The following is a 21248-nucleotide window of genomic DNA, read 5'->3' on the forward strand; positions in this document are numbered from 1 at the left end:
CTGTTCACCACCCTGAGTCCTTCGGGAGTAGGGCGGTATACAAATATGAAAAATAAATAAATAAATAAATAAATAAATAAATAAATAAATAAATAAATAAATAAATAAATAAATAAATAAATAAATAAATAAATAAATAAATAAATAAATAAATAAATATTATTCCTTGATCTGTTTTCCTAAAAAATATGTGCTCTTTTCTTTATTTCATTATTTTTTAAAACTTATATTTGTTTGGTTATCTGATCCCCATATAAGTTTGTGTCTTGAAGTAAATTATGCATTGGATCCATCTAAGGCACCTTCTGTCCATAAAAACTTTTGAGTATAACTGAACTGAAATTTTAAACAGCCAGGAGAAACAAGCCCATGGACTCGTTGAGAACCTAAGGAATGTTTTATAAGAATTTATAAAGTCCCAAAAGAACAAACATTTATTTATTTGTTTGTTTGTTTGTTTGTTTTAAAAGCATCATACAGTATATCTTTAGGAAAAGATTGAGGTGCCCATTAAGTTAACTGTATTTCACCATAAGGAACAGAGATTATTTCTATGATCCCAAAAAAGAATAAGATCTCAATAAACCTAAAGAATGCTTCTTAAAATTAACAGTACATTTTTAGGAAAAGGTTTCACAAGGGCATAAGAGAATCATACATTGGGTGTTGTTTGATATGATTTATATGACCTGGGAAATAAGTAAGACAAAAGACAGAGAAAGGCCAAGTATTGCAGGAAGTTAAAACAAAGACAATGTAAGCCCTGAAGGAGGGTGCTAAGACTGAAGGTAGAGTCCCCTAAATTAGACCAGATACAGGACCTCATCCATCCTCTGTGAATGTGGTTCACAAATAGTCTAAACAGCGTGAGAGAGTAAATGGAGGTGGGGTGGGGGGGAGAGGAAGGAAAGTAATGGGAATAACAGCCAAAAAAGAATAAGAATAAGATAGTTGGTGTTTCCATGTTGGCAACTTGATTTTGTAGGAAAGGTAAAAACAAAAGCTTTAAGTTTGATGACTTCTTTTTCAATGTGGTAGATCTAATTGTCAACTCTGAAGCTGGCCTGACTGAGGCTTTAGTGTTACCACTATGGAGATGAGGGTTAGGAAGTGGGGGGGGGAATAGAGATAGCTGTGGGGGTTAGTAACCAAAACAAAATAGTTTCCTCTGGGAACCAAGGACATTCCCACAGGTGGCTAAAGAGAGGAGTAGTGAAGTTACCAAACAACCGGACAGCACATTGATTGGACTATGCGACTGACTGATTGGGAAAAAGGGGAAAACTTTTACTTTTAATTAGGTGAAAACCGTGGGAACTGTTAGAGTTGATTTTCACCAGTCTGTGCCAATATAATGTATCCAATAAAATGTTCTTTAAAAAATCTACCTGCCTTGGAGTTCTGTTTGCCATGGATATATTACTTGGAACCCTGACACTAATAATATTACCAATGCCTAGATTAGAATTAGCAACTATCTATCTATCTATAGGTGGCACCTACCACCGGCGCGGATTTCTAAAATGTTTCCCAGTACATCTTCACTCTGCTGGAAATGTAAAGCACAAAAAGGGACATACTACCACATGTAGTAGTCATGTCCCAAAGCTAAACAATTCTGGATCAACATTAAAATGCAATTGGAACAAATAACAACTCAAAAAGTACCATTAAAACCGGAAACATACTTATTAGGAATACCTACACGTAAATATGAAAAAGAAATAATATATTTAATAACACATATATTGACTGCATCAAGAATCACATATGCACAAAATTGGAAACAAGAAGAAATCCCAACTCAAGATAGAATAGTATCTAAAATTATGGAATGTGCTGAGATAGATAGACTCACCAAGGAAATTCAAGGAAAGGAAGAATCTGAATATTATCTATCTAAAAAAATTCCGTTGGGCAGCAAACCAAAATGGCGGCTCCGCAGTGAACCCCGAGCTTAGGGAGGCGATGTTCGATATTTTCAGGGGTGTCGGGGGTCAGTTAACTATCTTTTGACCCCCTCCCAGCGAGCCGAGGTGTTGCCAGCTCGATAGAGCCGTGGATGGAGCCCGAGGAACAGCTGACTGTCAGGGAGGAGGTTAGAGGACAGCGGCAGTACCTGGAGGCTTGGCTGCAAAGACGCCCCCGTTGTTGGTGGTGAAGAGGTGAGCATTACAAACGTTAGGATCCCTCAGTTTTTGAGGGATCTGGACACTCCCTCCCTTTTTTTCTGAAGCATGGAAGGGGCTTAATGGGCTGAATGGCCTGAAGATCAAGCTTATGGGGAAGGAACTGAGAATTGTCAGCTGGGGGATGACAGTTGGTCTCCCCCTTAACTGTTCCCCCCCCCCTTATTAGGCTTAGGCCTAATAGGGCCACTCAGCATAAATTTACAATTTTTGATTGATCTGCAGCCTTATTTGACCATTATTTGACCATCTTGTCCTCCCTGGGTTACCCGGATTATTCGTTATTCAATCATTTATTCCATCCTATGACTACACCTTGCTTTTTTCTGAACTAAGCCTCAGCTATCGCTGGTGTGAGAATGGGAGGAGGCACAGACATCGAGAGTCTTGGACTATAGTGGGACGGACCATCTCTCATTTGACCTTATGATTCTGGTTTGGGTCACCTAGAAAGGGCGACCTTTGAGACTTTTTTCCCCACCATTGAATAGACTTATTATAATCACAAGACTTCCCATCGTCATGATAGGACGATGATGTCCCGATGTTCTGATGTTTTTAGCATATTGTCTTCTCTTTAACATCTTTTCCTCCCTTATTTAATCTACCTGTTTTTACCATCTCTAACACCCTTTAATAGAAAATGATCCTTCATCACTCTCAGCTCATTATTATTCTTTAATGTAGTCAACTGCAGAGCTCCTTGAACTGAGAGACTCCACCCTCTCGCAGGTTTGGCCCTCTCAACTATCGAGGGCTGCCCTTGATGACGGGTTTTGGAACCCCGAGAGGTGGTACGCTAAAAAACGGAAACTCTGGGGTTTTTAAAATAGATTTTTAGATCCAATTTTAAGGGGATTCGGGAGGAGGGTGGTTTTTAATAATAAAAATGAGACTGGGGGGGTCTCTTAAGGATCAGCAGCCATGCCATTTTGACAGTCCCAGCGGGTTGGGGAGGTTGGGAGTTGTAGGAGATGCTCGGAGGAGGGTGGGACAAGCTATACCTGTGATGGTGGGAAGGGGCAGAAGAAATCGAAGTAAGGGTGGGGAGCATCACACCAGATGCATTCGGATGGTGACTTGCTCCCATAACTCCTGCTCACCCTGCTTTCCTGGGGATATGAGAGCGAAGGACCCTGGTTTCTGTCTGATATATGTGAATGCCAGGTCCGTGATGAATAAGGCTCTCCTCATATGAGATCTTATTGATGAGGAGGTGCGGACCTGGCCTGTATCACGGAGATCTCGTTGGGGCAAGAGGGGGGAATCCCTCTCTCTGATTTATGCCCCTCAGGCTTTCGTGTCCTGCACCAGCCGCAACACCAGGGAAGGGGTGGGGGGGTGGCAGTAGTTGTTAGAGAAAGTCTGAGTCCTAGGGAGGTCACTGTTCCTCAGATAGGCAGGTGTGAGTCTCTTCTATTGAAGTGGGACCCTGGAGTTCAGTCGGGCTTGTTGGTCACATACCTATCTCCCAGCTATGTTGCCACAGCCCTGCCCGCACTGCTTGATGTTTTGTCTGAGGTGGCACTTGAACTCCCCAGCCTTTTAGTTGTGGGAGATTTTAATCTGCCTTCGATTGATGAGTCATCTGAGACAGTCCGGGAGTTCATGGCCTCCATGGCAGCCATAGACCTGACTCAGGTTATTCAGGGCCCAACTCATAGGGGAGGACACACACTCGACCTGGTTTTTCTCTCTGGGCAGTGGATAAATGGTCATGGTAAGGGGGAACTTTCCATCACTCCCCTGTCATGGACTGACCATTCCCTCCTTAGACTAGACTTTCAATCTGCCAACCCCTGCCGCTGGGAGATGGGACCCATAAAATGGTTCTGCCCTAGGCGCCTGATGGTCCCAGAAAGGTTCTTGAAGGAGCTTGGGACATTTCCCACCTCTCAATCCTGCGATTCAGCTGAGGCTCTGGTGGCATCCTGGGAACGGGTGGCTACCGATGCCTTGGACAGAATCGCACCTTTGCGGCCTCTAACCCGACGCAGATCCCGGATTGCTCCTTGGTTTTCCATGGAGCTCCGGGAAATGAAACGTCGGAAAAGATGCTTAGAGGAGAGTTGGAGGTCCTCCTGATCTGAATCTGACCGAACACAGTTAAGAACCCATATTAGGTCTTATCTAGTGGCGATGGAAGTGGCAAAACGTCACTACTTTGCCGCCCTCATTGCATCTGCAGAAAACTGCCCAGCAGCCCTGTTTCGTATGACCCGCTCCCTCCTCAATCAGGAAGCGAGGGAAGACCCTTTGCAGGGCGGAGCTGAGGATTTTGTACAGTTTCTGCATGATAAAATCAATCAGATCCGGATGGGATTGGACTCTGACTGGGCAGAATCCAATCGGGAGACTAGGGTGGGTCTTGAGAATAATATCTGGATTGAGTTTGACCCTTTTTCTGTCAAGGAAGCGGACAGGATTGTGGGCAACCTTAGTTCCTCCACTTGCTTATTGGACCCTTGTCCCTCCTGGTTGGTTTCGGCTGCCAGAGAGGTGACTAGAGACTGGATCCAGGCAATTGTCAATGCTTCGTTGAGAGAGGGGAACTTCCCCACCTCTCTTAAGGAGGCGGTGGTTCGACCTCTCCTCAAGAAGCCTTCCCTGGATCCAGACTCACTTAATAACTATCGTCCCGTCTCCAACCTTCGCTTCATCGTGAAGGTTGTTGAGACTGTAGTGGCTCAACAGCTCCCACAATTCCTGGAGGAAACGGAATACTTTGACCCGTACCAATCAGGCTTCCGACACGGTCACAGCACGGAAACGGCATTGGTCACTCTGGTGAATGATCTCTGGCGGGCTTGGGATGGGGGTTGTTCCTCCATCCTGGTCCTACTTGATCTCTCAGCAGCTTTTGATACCATCGACCATGGTATCCTACTGCAGCAACTTGTGGGGTTAGGGATGGGAGGCACTGTCTTACGGTGGTTTTCCTCCTACCTCTCGGGTCGCTTTCAGTTTGTATGGGCAGGAGGGCAGAGATCCACCCCGAGGTCCCTTAATTGTGGGATGCCTCAGGGGTCAGTTCTCTCCCCCCTGCTCTTTAACATCGATATGAAGCCACTGGGTGAGATCATTTGTGGCTTTGGGGTGAGATATCATCAATATCCTGATGATACCCAATTATACATCTCCACCCCAGACCACCGCAGAGATGCCCTTTCTGTGATGTCCCTTTGCCTGGAGGAGGTACGGGCCTGGATGGGCAGAAACAGACTCAAACTCAATCCCTCTAAGACTGAGTGGCTGTGGATGCCGGCATCTCGGCTTTCAGAGGCTCCATCACTTTTGATAGATGGGGAAAAACTTGCACCCGTTGATAGGGCTCGCAACTTGGGTGTCCTCCTGGATGCTCGGCTATCCCTAGAAGACCATCTAACGGCCGTGACCAGGGGGACCTTCACACAGGTTCGCCTGGTGCGCCAGTTGCGCCCTTTCCTGGACTGAGATGACCTTCGCACAGTCACTCATGCCCTGGTTACTTCCCGCTTGGATTACTGCAATTCCTTCTGCATGGGCCTGCCCCTGAGATGCACCCGGAGACTCCAGCTGATCCAGAATGCAGATGCATGGGTTGTTATGGGAGCCCCTCATTACTCCCATATAACACCCCTCCTGCGTGAGCTGCACTGGTTACCAGTGGTTCTCTGGGTCCGCTTCAAGGTGCTAGTCCTCACCTATAAGGCTCTTCATGACTTAGGTCCAGGATATTTGCATGACCTTCTCCTGCCTGCCTCTCCCCGTCCTGTTCGCTCACATAGGGCTGCTCTCCTCAGGGTTCCGACAGCGAGCCAATGTCACCTTGCTGTGCCCAGGGGTAGGGCGTTCTCTGTGGGTGCTCCCACCCTCTGGAATGAATTACCTACTGAGCTCCGGACAGCTCCTGATCTCCGCTCCTTCCGTTGGGACTTGAAGACTTGGCTTTTCAAACAAATAGGCTGAGACTGATTCCGGGCTTTATTATTTACTACTAATTAATTATTTGGATTAAATTATGATTTTATTGTACTTGTTTCTTAACTTGTGTTCACCGCCCTGAGTCCTTCGGGAGAATGGCAACATATAAATACATGTAATAAATAAATAAATAAATCTGGTCTGGCAAAGGTGGTATCAATAGTTAGAGGGGGAAAAAAAAGAAAGAAAAATCAAATAAAAGGAAGAGTAAAATAAATTTCTATATCAAATGAAATTTAATAAAGAAATACCAGATATCAATAAAATAATATCATTATATAAGGTGAGAGAAAGAATATATACTGAAGAATATAGGTTATTGATATTGTAATAATTCAGACATTACATTTAAATGTCATTAAGATGATGCTTGTTGTATATTGTTTTACTTGTATTTATAAATGTATTTTGTGGTTTCTTAAATTAATAAAAGTTTACAAAAAAAAAAAAAAAGAATTAGCAACTATGATTCTGTGCAATTCCCAGTCTCAAAAGATAAATTGCCTTTGGGAGTTGTGGGTGCCCCAACACTCACTTTTAAGAAGAGACTGGAAACCATTTATCAGAAATAGTATAGGTCTCGTTCTACAGCAGGGAGTTGGATTAGATGACCTCCAAGATCCCTTCCAACTTTGTTACTGTACAAAGTAACAAGCAGGGCTGTCCATATTGCCCCTTATTATTTAATTGTTATAGAAACCCTAGTAGTAGGTCTTTGGAACAATAAAGAAATCAAAGAGAGAAAAACGAGAGAAAAATTATCTACAGCCTCTGTGGGCACAGCCAAAGGGAGGCAGACCACGGATTACGCCGAGTCTTGAACTTCTGGCCTTCATGTTCAGAGGGTAAGGGGGGAGGGGGCCTTCTAATGCTGTTCTTGTTTTTCAGCAACTGCCCCCTTGTTCTCTGGCCATTTCATAAGTGGGGAAGAAGAGTCTAGTGAAACTGCTTTACTGCCTCCTCTGTCAGGTTTTCATGTGAACCCAGATTTCAAAAAAGCCATGCAACTACAAAGAAGCCATATAAATATTGCGGGGGGGGGGAGAGAGAGCTGGAGGGGAGGATCATGTAGGTGAAGAAGTCCACACACCCCTTGAATTCCATTAACTCTTACCTAGCACCAATTTAGTGCTGACCATTAGTGGACTAGATTCTTGTTTGTAGGCCTGAGCAATAAATCTTTTGAATTTAACATGTCCTGATTCTTCAGGATTAACAGTACTTTTTTTTTCAAAAGTCAAAGTTCATGTTCTTTCATCCCTTTTCTAAAATACTAAGTGAGATAACTAGTATTTTAAATATATCTATGGAAAGGAAATCCTTCAAATCTCTATGAATTAATATTATTAAAATATCAACAAACCATTTAATAATAATTTCATCCCAATATTAAAAAAAAAAAATTAAAAAAGAAATGACAAAGTGGGATAAAAATATTTAAATATTCTGAGTTGAATTGTGGCAGTTAAAATGTTGGCTCTTTCAAAATTAAATGTTTTATTTCCAGCTCTTCCACTAGAAGTACCAAATTAAATTTGCCTAAGAAAAAAATGATTTTTCTAATTTTAGAAGTAAAAAGTGAAGAATTAATAGAAATACCAGATATAGACCTCAGAAACAAGGATGATGAGGAGTTTCATTTTTATAAATATACTATCAACATCAGATTTGAGGCACATCTTTCTATAAAATGGGAACTTCCCCACTACCACTACCACCCCACCAGTCTGGATTTAGGGTTTAGCATGAGGGAGAATGCATCGTGATGTTGAATTGGAGTGAAGAGGAAGAGATAGAAACTGATTGCTGATCTTAAGATATGGCTCCATGTCTTGAGGAGGGATGTGGTTGACAAGGGATATTCTCTTTCTCGCTCTCTCTTGTACATGGACTTTGCATGCAGAAGAAAAAGAAGGGTATCTTCATCCAAGCAAAAAAAATTGAGAAGGCTGAGCAGTAATGTGGACCACAGGGACACTGCCAGGAAAGTAACTCGAAGAGAGCAGTACCGTAATAAGCAGTCTTGTTCAAGTGGGTGCCTTAACAGAGCTTCCATACAGTGGCAATCTACACTGGGAGAGCTAGGGATCAAAAAGTCTGATCCTTTGCCTTCCTTGAGCTGGATCCCTCACCTTTGGAACATGTCTAAAAGAGGGTCATGTGATTTGGGCCCCCAGCATCATGAAACTACACCATATTTTGTCTGGGTAGAATGTGAATATGAATACATTTTTTTCTGGATTGGATTACTGTATGAAAAATGAGCTCGGTAGTTAAAAACCTGGGGAGTATTTTAAGGACAGAGAGCTCTGTCCTTAAACTCAGCTCTTTCTAACAATTCTCTGGCATACAAAAAAAGCATATAAACCAAAATAACAGAGGCAGCTGATCCTAGACACAGGGTTGAAGAAAAAAAAAAAACAGCCTGTCATCTCCATGGGAATTCTATTGGCTTTATTATTTCATCCATCCAGGCTCAACTGTCACTAATTATCAGTTGTCGGTTAGTACAGAGAAAGATGTCTTCCAAGTTGTAAGTTGTTCTTCAGAAGGGCTGCTCTAGTGCTTTCTTAATGTTTTCTTCTTATTTGGGGTGGGTGGGTGAGGTTTGTTTGTATGTGGGGAAGGAGATAGACTGTAGAAGACATCTATGCTGATGTTCAAAGTTGTCCAGAGGGAACAACACACCTGATCACTATATACAGCAAAGGAGAAAAAAAATATTCCTACTGATCTGTAAAAAGCATTGTGGTGAGAAGACCATTTGCCTAGGAACGTGGTATTGAGAAGGGTAAGGTAGGGAAGAGATGCCCTCAGGACTGGGCTCCTTCACAGAGATTTATTCAGAAGGAACTTCTCTCTCTCTCCAAATTCTCTCACTAGCTCAGAGATTGAGCAGAGGCCAAATCTTTTTTGAATCACTAAGAACCCCTTCCTACTGAAGCTCTTCTGACCACCCTGCCTTCCCCTTGAGGCTTTCTGCCTTCTGGGAAACACCTCAACAATTTACCAGAGATCCACACTGGCAAATTTAGACTGTGATTATCCTAACCAGGCCAAAGAGCGCTATAAAGAAAATAATTTCCAATGGTAAGAAATTATCTTAATATTGTGGTAGAGGAAAACAGGAGGTATCTTCATCCAAGCAGAAATAAAATTGTGAGCTTACGCACGAGAGGGGGATGTAGGGACAGCCACAGACAACATGCTTCCAAAAGTCAGTGAGTCTTGCTCAAGCAGCTAACTTAATGGAGCTTCCACATTAAGAGGCAGTATACATCCAAAGAGCTAATCCTCCGCAGCAATACAATGGAAAATAGGCTGTTTTGTGATTTTAGAGGATAACTTCCCAAAGACACTGGCCTGGCATTGCTAGTATGCAGAAATGCTGAGCTAAAGGATGACAGCTACCACCTCACAATGCTTAATGGCAAGGAGGTCTGGAGTGTCCTTGGAAACTCCAGGGCTTTTGTGTCCTCCTCCATCTGCCTCTGGATTTAACTCTCAGTTATTCCCTTTCCCATTTCCAGAACTTCCAGTAAGTTGGATTTCTCAAGAGCTGCTGGATTCAAAGCAACCCTACTCATTTTCTAGCTAACCTCTCAGAGGATTGGGATAGTCCAGAGCTGGGTATTTATTGTCATCTTAGAAAAAGGAAACGGGGAGTATAAATTGCAAGCCTTCGCTGATGACATAGTACTTATCTTAGAAAAACCGCTACAATCAGGACTAAAATTACTGACTAAAATACAGCAATATGGAGAAGTGACGGGCTTGAAAATCAACAAACAAAAAACTAAAATTTTAACAAAGAATCTCACCAAACACCAAGAAAAGAGTTGGAAAATATGCTAGGAATGCAAACAACAAAAAAGGTCAAATACCTAGGAGTGTGGCTCACCAACAAAATATCGATGCTGAAGGAAGACAATTATACTAAACTGGCTAAACAAGTAGAAAAAGACTTGGAAAAGTGGACAAAACTCCAGTTAACTTTTTAAGGTAAAATTGCCACTATCAAAATGAATATTTTACCAAGAGTGCTGTACTTATTCAGGGTAATTCCAGTAAACCCGGGCAGAACGTACTTTAAAGATTTGGACAGGATGATACTAAAATACATATGGCAGGAAAAAAAGGCAAGAATCAAATTAAAGCACTTACAGGATAAACAAGATAGAGGAGGAATGGGTTTATTATGAAGCGTCAGCATTAACATGGATAAAGGATTGGATTGAATTGAAGAACAGACGAACATTAACATTGGAAAGTTTCGACTTGATAAAGGGATGGCATGCATACCTATGGGAAGACAAACCCACAAAACAAGAACAATTCCGTAGACATATTGTGAGGAATACCCTGATCAAAACCTGGAACAAAATTAGAAAGATTCACTATGATAAAATATCACGTTGGATCTCTACAATGGAAGCACAAATCTATCCAAATACAATGGACACAAATAAAATGAAAACATATCAGGATCTCTTAAATGAAGAAGGAAAATTAAAAACAATAGAACAATTAAGAACTCAAGGTCTTGAAATGGATTGGTGGCCATACTTACAATTAAAATCCAGACACAAAACAAATATGGAGAAATTTGGAATCTAAAAAGAACTAACCAACTGGACAAAATCTTATTGGGCCCCAATGAGAAACTAATAACAAAAATCTATAACTTCTTACTGGCATATAAATTAGAGGAGGAGATAGTCAAGGAAAATATGATTACGTGGGCGATGAATTTCGGATATCCTATAGAACTAAACAAATGGGAAAAACTATGGAAAATTAATAGCAAACTAACACTATCAGTACCCTACAAAGAAAATATCTGCAAGATGTTTTATTGATGGCATCTCCCACCGGCACGGATCTCCAAAATGTTCCCCAATACATTTTCACTCTGCTGGAAATGCAAAGCACAAAAAGGGACATACTACCACATGTGGTCGTGTCCCAAAGCCAAACAATTCTGGAATAATATCAAAACCCAATTGTAACAAATAACAGCTCAAAAAGTACCACTAAGACCGGAAACATATTTATTAGGCATATTTACAGGTAATTATGACAGAGAAATAATATATTTGATCACACATATTTTGACTGCCTCAAGGATCACTTATGCACAAAATTGGAAGTTGGAAGAAGTCCCAACACAAGATAGAATAATATCTAAAGTCATGGAATGTGCTGAGATGGACAGATTCACCAAGGAAATTCAAGGAAAGGAAGAATCTGACTACTACCTGGTTTGGCAAAGGTGGTATCAATGGTTAGAGGGGAAAAACAAAACCAAAAGAGGATCCTAAAAGAGTAAAACAAAATTCTGTACCAAATAAGATATAACAATGCATAATTAAATATTAAAAAATAATATCATTATATAAGGCAAGAGGAAGGAATACATATCGAGGAATTTAGGTTATTGTTGTCGGAGGAAATCAGACATTACGTTTAGATGTTATTTATGTTATTAATGTTGTATTTGTCGCATTTGTATGTGTATGTGTATTTTGTGTGTTTATATATGTAATAAAAATTTATAAAAAAAAAAAGGAAAGGGAAACGGGGCAAATGTGTTCCAGAGCAGTTTTATCTTTTAATCTTTTGTGTTGCTAAAAGATTTATTCTTGGATAAAAAAGTTGGTCACTTTTCCAGTTGATTGGGATCACATAGCATCCTTAACCTCTGAATTAGGAAAAGCTTTACAAATTTGATAAACTCATATAGTTTTGGAACACACTGTGATTAAATCTACCGTTCATCCCAAAAGTTTGATTTTTTGACTTTGGCTTCTTTCCATCACAGGGATGTTGTTATAGGATCTTGTGTTCAGTTGAGTCAAAATAAGTCTGGCTTTAGTTCATTTTGTTTCCTTAGATTGCTTTTTCTGCATTTTGGGTCATTATTCAGGTGTTTCTCTTTTCTGAGGAGAAAACCAAGAAAGGCCAGAATAGCAAGTCCTCCAACATGTAAATTGGATGACACAAGCTGGCCTCCTGACAGAAGAATCAGATTTGTGATTGATATGGAACTCCACAAAGTGAAGCAGTGTGGTGAGTGCACACTTTGAGTTGGGGGGCGGACTTTGAGTGGGACAGAAAGGGAGTTTCTTCAGGAATGGACTCCTCCACATAGGAACCACTTCTGCCTCTTCTTTTTTAAAATTTTCTGTATTATTTTATTTAAAGGGAAGTTGAAATACAAAAAAAACAAAACAGTCAAGACATTAAAAAATGTATTAAAAGAAAAAAACCCATCACATATACACGTTACCCCCTACTTGAATACTGATTAATATATTACTACAATAATAGTGCCCATCCCTTGAGAAACAGCCCACCAATTTTTAAACTAGTAAATTTACAAATTAGTGACCTGTTATCATTATACTATATTAATGACAAAATAGTTAAAAAGAAGGACAATAATAATAAAATAAAATTTCAAAACTCTCTATTAACCAACTGTTTTTCTTTGCAGAAAATTTGCCATGGCATCTTATTTATGCTAAATCATCCCAAAAGTTAAGAGTAATTCATCCTGGATCAAATATCTATGTTTGTTTCTTAATGGCATCTCTTATCAATTGTCTAAATAAATATAATAAATTCATTCTCCAAAGTAGGTCTATCTTCCCAACAATGTCCAAATAGAAGTAGTTTCCAGTTAAATGTAATAAATCCAATCTCCCTCAGTCCTCCTAGGAAAAAACAATTTGTCACTTCTCCCTTCAGTCAGGCTTCTAAGATTGTAAAAAAATGCAGGCCTGAACTTTAAAGACACATATGCGAGTTAGTTTTCTGTCTACGGGCCTCATAATATTTTGGACTGCAACTTTCATATTAGAATCTTTTTGTGAATCTAACTTATCCAAAGCTGCAAGCCTCTGCATATTTTTCACAGCCATTATCATCTCATCAAACTTCTTTTTTAAAATCCAACTGAAAGTTGCATATTACTAGAAAGTCTTTTCTCAGGTTTCAGCCACTGTTGTTTGTCTGTAAGGTGATAAATAACTCATAAATACATAATTATGTATAATTTGATCAGGAAGCAAAGAATGCTGAAGCAGAAGAACAAAGGAAAGAGATATTTTCTGGATATTTTGATGCAGTATTAAAACAAAAATCCAAAAGAAATAAATTCCCAGTATTTTGCAAATACAAAAAATGCAAAAACCTGACAAGAGAGAAAAAAAAGTTTCTTATTGTACAGCACCCATCTTTGGGAGCCCACTTCTGTTTTTTCCTATATTCAAGGATGTACACTGGGCCTGGACAGAGGTCAAACTCTTCCTGACCCATTAAGCACCCCTGTTCCTGAAGCTCCTGATTCCACCCTGACTTTTGACAAGTTGTTCTGCTTCCATGGGATTCTTCTGGGAACCTTCTTATTTGCTCTATCTACATATGGCATCTATCTACATATTGGCAAATGGGGAGGGAGAATATAGAAAATGCAGTTTGTCTAAGGCCCCTATGAGGTTTCTCATGTCCTGGAGACTTTTCCACCTCTATGAACCACAAAAGCTTTTGAATGGATGGAATCGGGTCCCCAAGGGAGGGACCCAAAAAGACAGGGCTGATTTTGGTGTTTTTTCTTCATCGGGAGGAAACTTCAAAATTTGCTGAGGATCCCCCCACCTGTCTATACCTTCATTATTCAAATTATTGGAAAATAATTTCCAATTGTAAGACATTATCTTAAAGTTGCGATAGAAGGAAAAGGCAAAGGTTCAGGGAAGAGAACCTTCCTCATGGAGCCCAACAGGGGGCAGGCTGTCTAAGAAGAGACTCGAGGACCAGCCAAAATCTGTGGCAAGAGGTCTAGGAAGAAAAGCAAGACAGCCCATGCAGTAGGTATCTCTTGCAAGTAGAGGTTTCCATGGCTGGGCTTTGCCCCCAGGTTTCAATCCAATTCTCTTTTGTCCAAACTCAGTGTGGTCCAAAAGATTCCTCAGGATGGAGAGAGTCTCAGAAGGATTTCAAGTTTTCCTTCTAAAAGGAAGAACACTGGGGATCCTGGGAGAAGACACCCCACAGCCTTCCTGACTTACAGCCTGACTCTTTTCCTTTGCAGCAGGAGCACCTCCTCAGTGCAATCCCTGCAATGTTTTGGCTGAAAAGATCGGGCAGATGAGATTCCAGTTGCTCAGGAACAACAGCCTGTATAGTCTTGCTGTGATGGTAAATAAGTGGGAGGGGGGTTTAAATGGTTGGCAAAAAGGAGGATAGGAAGATACTGGAGAGAGAGGGGAAAAGCTACCCCTGGATTCTCAGAAGGTTTAGCAGAAGCTCATCTAGTCTGTCAGAGAAACAGAATGCAGCTTTCAAAAACTGCCCGGGAGAAAGGTCCTTAACCTAGGGGTAATTTTCCTTTGCACTGAAAGACAAGCTGTAGCAGAATAGCAGGTCAAAAGGGGCTGGGACAAAGAGGAAATGCTGGAGAAGCCTGGTTGAACTTGAATTCTCTGCTTCTCTCCACTCCTGCTTCCTGCCAGGATATCCTGGAGGACAATAATTTAAACAGTTTTGCTGCTGGACTAGCTATCTTGCTCACAATATATGACATCAAGTAGCCTTTTGTAGTGGGTAAAGAAAATCTGTTTGCAGTTTTCAGCAAGTAAGAAGGAAGAAGCTTTTCAGAGAGTCACTCACACCAGTGGTGGGTTTCTACCGGTTCACCCCAATTCGTGGCAGCGCTGGGAGGCTCTGCCCACCTGCCCAGACGTCATCATGGACCCTCTGCACATACGCAGAAGCGCCATACGCGAGCGCGCTCCCGGTTCCAAACCAGTAGTAAAGGTAAGAGGAACCCACTACTGACTCACACCCTGGTCATCTTGCAGCTTGATTAGTACAACACACTTCACATAGGGGCTGCCCTTGAATAGCACCCAGAAGCTTCAATTGGACCATAGCCATTTGGGACTTTTTCAGCTGGGGTCACCAAATCAAAAGAAAGGTTTTTCCTCATGAGGTAGAGAGAAGAAAGGGTAGTTTGACCTCCCCATTTCTCTTGGCAGTTGGCCCATCTTATACTAACTCAGAGCACTTCATTTTTATTTTGAAGGTAAAAGGATAGAAGGAGATGCAACTATTTGCATGTCAAAACTCCTGTTAACTGTCCCACTGTCAAACTATCCACAATAACTGGATATTGTGAGTACACACATCAAGTACTATAAGAATATGGCTTGTTACAAAATATGTTTTTCTCCAGGCAGGGATCTCTTCATAAAGATGCATATTCAACTGTAATGTCTCAAGACCAGAATTGCAGAGGAGAGGGGACCAGGATCTTTGTAGGAATCTAGAGTTCTTTTCTGGAGGTAACTATTATGCATCCCAGGGACTACAAAAATAACAAACAAGTCCTCACCAAAAATATCACTTGAAGCCAAGATCACCAAACAGATCCTGAAAATACTTTGGCCATGTCATGAAAGCTGACTCACTCGAAAAGTCAATCATGCTGGAGTGATCAGCGGAAAAAGGAGAAGGGGCCATCCTAGCACCCCTGGCTAGACAGTATAAAAGATGACACTGGAATGACCATAGCAGATCTGAAGGAGGCAGTGCAAGACAGAGAGGCATGGAGATTGGTAACCCATAGAGTGATCGAAGGTTGGACATGACTGAATGACTGACGAGGACAGAATTCTTTGCTGAAGTATGCATCCCAAAGCTTCCTCCTTCTAAGAGGCTGGATTTTAAGAAAGCTGGAGCAATATTAGAGGGACAGGATGGCTCCAATGATGGAGAAAAGGCTTTATTATCAGTTGCATGCCTATGCTTTGGAAATGAGATTCTTGATTCAAGAAAATGAGCAAATGTCCTTTTTCAGTTCACTTTGAGCCACACGGATGGAGATTGTTCTCTGCGGTATTGAACCAGCTCGTCTACTGTGGGAACCATCATCCTAGGATCAATGTAGGTAGCAAAGCTAAAGTACCATGAACTGTAGGCTTTGAGACCCTCTTTGCTCTTGGGAACTCACCCTCATATAACCTCTCTCTTGGAACCAAAGGGCTGTTCTTTTTCCTCTCATTCCACTTGACAGTCGACTAAGAATCCCTGGAATGGATGTCTTGCTGGTAATATTTCTGTTGATGGACCAAGGGAAGGAGAATTACTCTCCAAGACACCTTGGCAACAGTGTAAGACACCTCTTTCTCTATCTTACAGCTCGATGAAGTCCAGCAGGCATTTCCAGAAGTCAGGGAAATCTGGCATGCTGCAAAGACATATGCTTACATTAATGAAGGTAACTTTATATAAACATTAAGTGGCATGATGGTATTGGCACATGAAGTGACAGAAAACCAAAAGTAAAATTTGAATTTCCAATGGGGTACAGGTAATCAATAACTTACAAGCAGACATTTAACAACTGTTCAAAGTCATGACAGCGTTTTAAAAAGTTATTTATGACCTCTCTTCAAAGTTACATTAGCCCCCAGTAAAGTAGGACGTAAAGTGAGACTTGGATATAAGAGTGAAATGATATGGGGTTGGCTTGGATGATTTCTAAAGGTCCCTCGACCTAGTTATTGTAAGAGACAGTTTCTGAGTTCAAAAAGTCAAACCGCAGAGTTAGCTAACTTTCTCACTTCCATGTCAAAATGCAGAACTAAAAACCACATGGGTCAATACTTCCTGCATGACACCTGTGTCTCAGACACAAGATAAAATCAGCTTTTCTGCCCAGCAATAAGGGGCCTAGCCAATAGGAATGATTTAACCTATTTCCATGTTTTGCTGCTTTTGGAGACTATAAGAATGCGTGTTCTGATCAGAACGTTGTTCAGATGTTAGATGGTTATCTTTTCTGTCTGAACCTTTGGCCAAAATAAAGCTTCTCTTGCTCTCAAAATCCGAGGCCTTTGATTTTCTGCAACACCACCTCCTATGATATTTGGCAACCATCTGAAATTTATTGTAGGAGGTTAGCACCCACCCTTCTCCTAGAAAAATGAAATATTTTAGGAAATATTTCCTAAAATTTAGGGCAGAATATTTCCCCTAAAAGGGAGGCAGAAACTCAGCCCCCCCCTTTGTTAATGGGCCATTAAGGCCTGAGCCAGTCCATTCTACAAAACAAAGATAGTATTAGCTTCCTTTTTTATGGACAAATAAATTTACAAAGAGAAGCCTAGAAAGCAAAGGTATAATCCCAATATATAATATATGGATTATTAAAGCAGAAGTCTTAGAGAGGAGAAGAGAGGAGAGGGAGAAAAGGCAAAAAGAAATTATTAAATTAAGATTTAGGGGAATAAGTTTTACTGTACTACTTGAAAGACCATTACGTAACAAACGCTTCAAATGATTGATTACTTATAAATGTTTATTGTACAATGTATTTTAATGTTTTTGTTATATGTGTTATATGTGTTTTATATTTGTGTTAATAAAGTTCATAAATTTAAAATAAAATAAAATAAAATAAAATAAAATAATAATAATAATAATAATAATAATAATAATAATGTATTAGCCCTCTACCCATCTCACCACATGGCACCTAGGAAGATTACATCAGCCAGCAAGGCTCAACCCCCTGGGAGTCTGACAGCCAATGGGATACATTTCTTGTACAGGAACAGAAAACTCTAAGGTGGGGCCCAATAGAGGGCATAAAACCAGGGCACTCTAAGCATCGCTGCCCTTTTCTGCTCAGGAACTCAAGCCATGTGATCCTTTTCAGGAATTCAAGCCATGTGATCATTAAACCATCTTTCCAAACAGTCTCCATGTTTCCACTGTCTTTTTCCCCACTTGGAACTGAACCCAGAAGGATATTTCTTCCAACATTATGACCAGTTACAGCATACCATTGTAATGTCATCATGTTTTGGATTGGTTTTTTTGTTGCAAAAAATGGCAAAAACACTACTTCATACGCATTCTGGAAGCTCAACCATGTGCTTTTATATAATATAGAGAACTCTCTGGGTAGATAAGTGGCAAATGGATGTTTTTAAAGGGGTTTGAAGGAGAATGGGAGGTGGACTTACTACATTTAATTGGGGAACAATCTTATCTGTTTTTTGGAGAGGAGAGATAGATTGGCTTTGTAGATTGGCTTTATTGTATTCAATCGATTGATAAGAGATTAAATTAAGAAACAAAGGTGGATATTTGATCTGGGACAAATTAGGGTTAATATTTGGGAGGATTTGGGATTGAAGACATGGTAAATTTTCTGAGTAGATTACAATAACAGTTTGTTAAGAGAGGGTTTTAGAATTTCAATGTTGTCTTTCTTTTGTTACTATTAATTCTTATTACTTTCATAGTTTTATGTAATTATTATTGTTTATATTGTTAAATATTTTGTTAATATAGTATATAGATGACAAGGTAACAATTTACAGTTTAGTAATTTAAAAGTCTTTTGGCCTGTTTCGCAAGGGGTGGGAAATTAACACTATTGTATTATATTAATTAGCATTCAATTGGAAGGATATTATGTGTATATATATATATATATTAATCTTTTTTTCTTTTTTAAGACACTTTTTCTATTTAATGCCTTGTTTGTTGTGTTTTTTACTCTTTTGTTTTTGTTAATGTTTTGAAGGTTTCTATTTTAACTATTTTTTAATAAACTAAATATTATAGGGGGGAAAATTCCTCAGAATGGAGAAAGTCTCAGAAACATTTTAGGTTTCCCTTCTCGAAGAAAGAGCAATTGTGACCCTGGGAGAAGACACCGCACAGGGATTGCCACTATTATATAGTCAGACCATGTATAATCGACACTGGATTTTATTATAGATTTTAGTTGTTATTTATTATTTTATACTAGAATTTTAAGTGTATATATACTGAGTGCTTTTATTTGTTCTGGTCTCTGGTCTAAGACTTTAATAAATTGTTGTTGTTGTTGTTGTTGACTTGATCTAAAACTGCACTGACTTACGACCAAAATTTTGGTCTAAGTTGTTGTTGTAAGTTGGGGACTACCTGTATATTTTCCAGCTATGTAGCAAAGAACTTAAATTTCGATATCTCTGTGTCTTTCAGTTGTTCTCACTTTGATTAGAGGCATATGGTTCCATTTGGCAAATTCCCTTCTGCCTTTTTCTCATCTTTTTTTTACCATGAAGGTGACCTAGCAGTAGAGAAGCTGTGACCTCCTTCTTGCCTCTATTTAACCAGCTAAGGTGGACAATCAAAATTCAATGTAGACAGCACCTGGGAATGGACACATGTTGCATTTAGGCTATTTGTTCTCTTCTCTGGAATACTGTTCCTTTAGATAGATATGCACAATCTTTTGTGCTACATTTTCAGTACCCTTGAAAACATTAGTCAAGCTTTCTCTACTTTTTCAATATTGTATTGATATGTATTATATGGATGTGTTTACTGGATTTTAGATAACCATTTTATTATCCTCACTACTTAAGATTTATTTTATTTATAAACAACATAGAAATATCTTACAATAAGCAATATGTAATAAATACAACTGCATATTGCATTTAAAAAACTGTGCTTGATTACATTTATTTTAATTTCCATAATAACACATGATCAAGTAGAAATTGAATCTGGAGTATTTGTAGCATAGTTCAGTATTTTTTTAAAAAAATATAACTATGAATAAAAGTGGCCAATTGGTCGCCCACAGTCTATAACCAAATCATACCTGGGTTTTGCAATTACAATTTATTTTACCAGATGAGAAGTGGGTCCTTCTCCTAATACTAAATGAAGGGTGGCACAGATATTCATCAGAGGTTTAGTAGCTACTCTTAGGATTTGCATAAATATTTGTGATATAAATATAAATATGATAGAATCAAAATTGCAGAGGGGGATTTGTTTACTGAATTGTTTGATGTGCCTGACTTGAAGCTAGACAGTCATCTTCATCCTAATTCTCAGGTGACAGTGTAAAAAGGAACATGGCGATCTTTTTTTTAACATTCAAAACCAATGAGAGATATTTCCATCAGCCTTTTCAAGGTAAAGTCATTCCATGCCCCTCTTTTTCTCCTTGTGAATACTGAATGGAATTGACCCATTCATTTCCCATTTAGGCGTTTCTTTTAATTTGCCCAGTTTTTGTGATTGGGGAGATTTAATAATTTGGTGTATACAGCCATAATCTCTCCAGTAGGCCTATTGTGAGCTATCATAAAATTATACAACCCACTCTAAACATCAAAACTCCTTCTATGGAACTGCAAGGTTTTGCCATTAGTAAGTTTCATATAGTGGCAAGCAATACCATCTGTCTTCAATCTTCATTCTATAATTCCTTCCATCGATATAAAATTCCAACAAGATAAGTCAGAAAATATTCAATGAGAGTTGGCATGATTTTCTCATTTTGCTGAATGGAAGAAAGCACTTAGTTATTTTTAATGTTATCTAGTCTATAGGACTTTCACTGTAGTTTTAGTGTGATTCCTACTTCTAAATGGGCAATAATATTGTCTCCACTTTTTAACAATAGCCATCAGAAGAGGCTCTAGAGCAGGGGTGTCAAACTTGAATTCATTGAGGGCCGCATCAGAGTTGTGTTTGACCTCAGGGGACCAGGATGGGCATGGCTGGGATGGGCGTGGCCAGGGTGGACATGGCCAGCTGAACATCACTCATGTCCAGGGTACCTGTGGTGGCCAAGTGCTAAGGCAGGACTTCCCTCAGACCCTACCTCCCTCTAATTATAATGTATTTATTTCCTTCCTTCCTTCCCTCTTCCTTCTCCTTTCTTCTTCCTTCCCCTCTTTCCTTATTTTTCCTTCTTTGCTCTCTTCCCATCTTCCCTTCTTTTTCTTTGTCTTTCCTCCTTCCCTTTCTCCTTTCCTGCCTCTTCTTGGAAGCTCAAATGCAAAAGGGGAAACATTTTGTTTTGCTTTTAGTTTGTTTTGCTAGCCTCTGCCAATGAAAACGGAGCTCGGGGGGGGGGGGTACCAGTGCTCCATTTTCTCTGGCAGAGCACCACGAACGGGTCCTTTGCTGTTTTCAGGATGGCCCCCCGGGCCAGATCTAAACACCTCGCAGGCCATATAACGATATAACGAAAGAATTTTGCAAGCCTGAGACTTCCTCTCTACTTTG

This window comes from Pantherophis guttatus, chromosome 7, assembly GCF_059756535.1.
Source record: "Pantherophis guttatus breed Tessera chromosome 7, ASM5975653v1, whole genome shotgun sequence".
Taxonomy (NCBI): Eukaryota; Metazoa; Chordata; class Lepidosauria; order Squamata; family Colubridae; genus Pantherophis; species Pantherophis guttatus.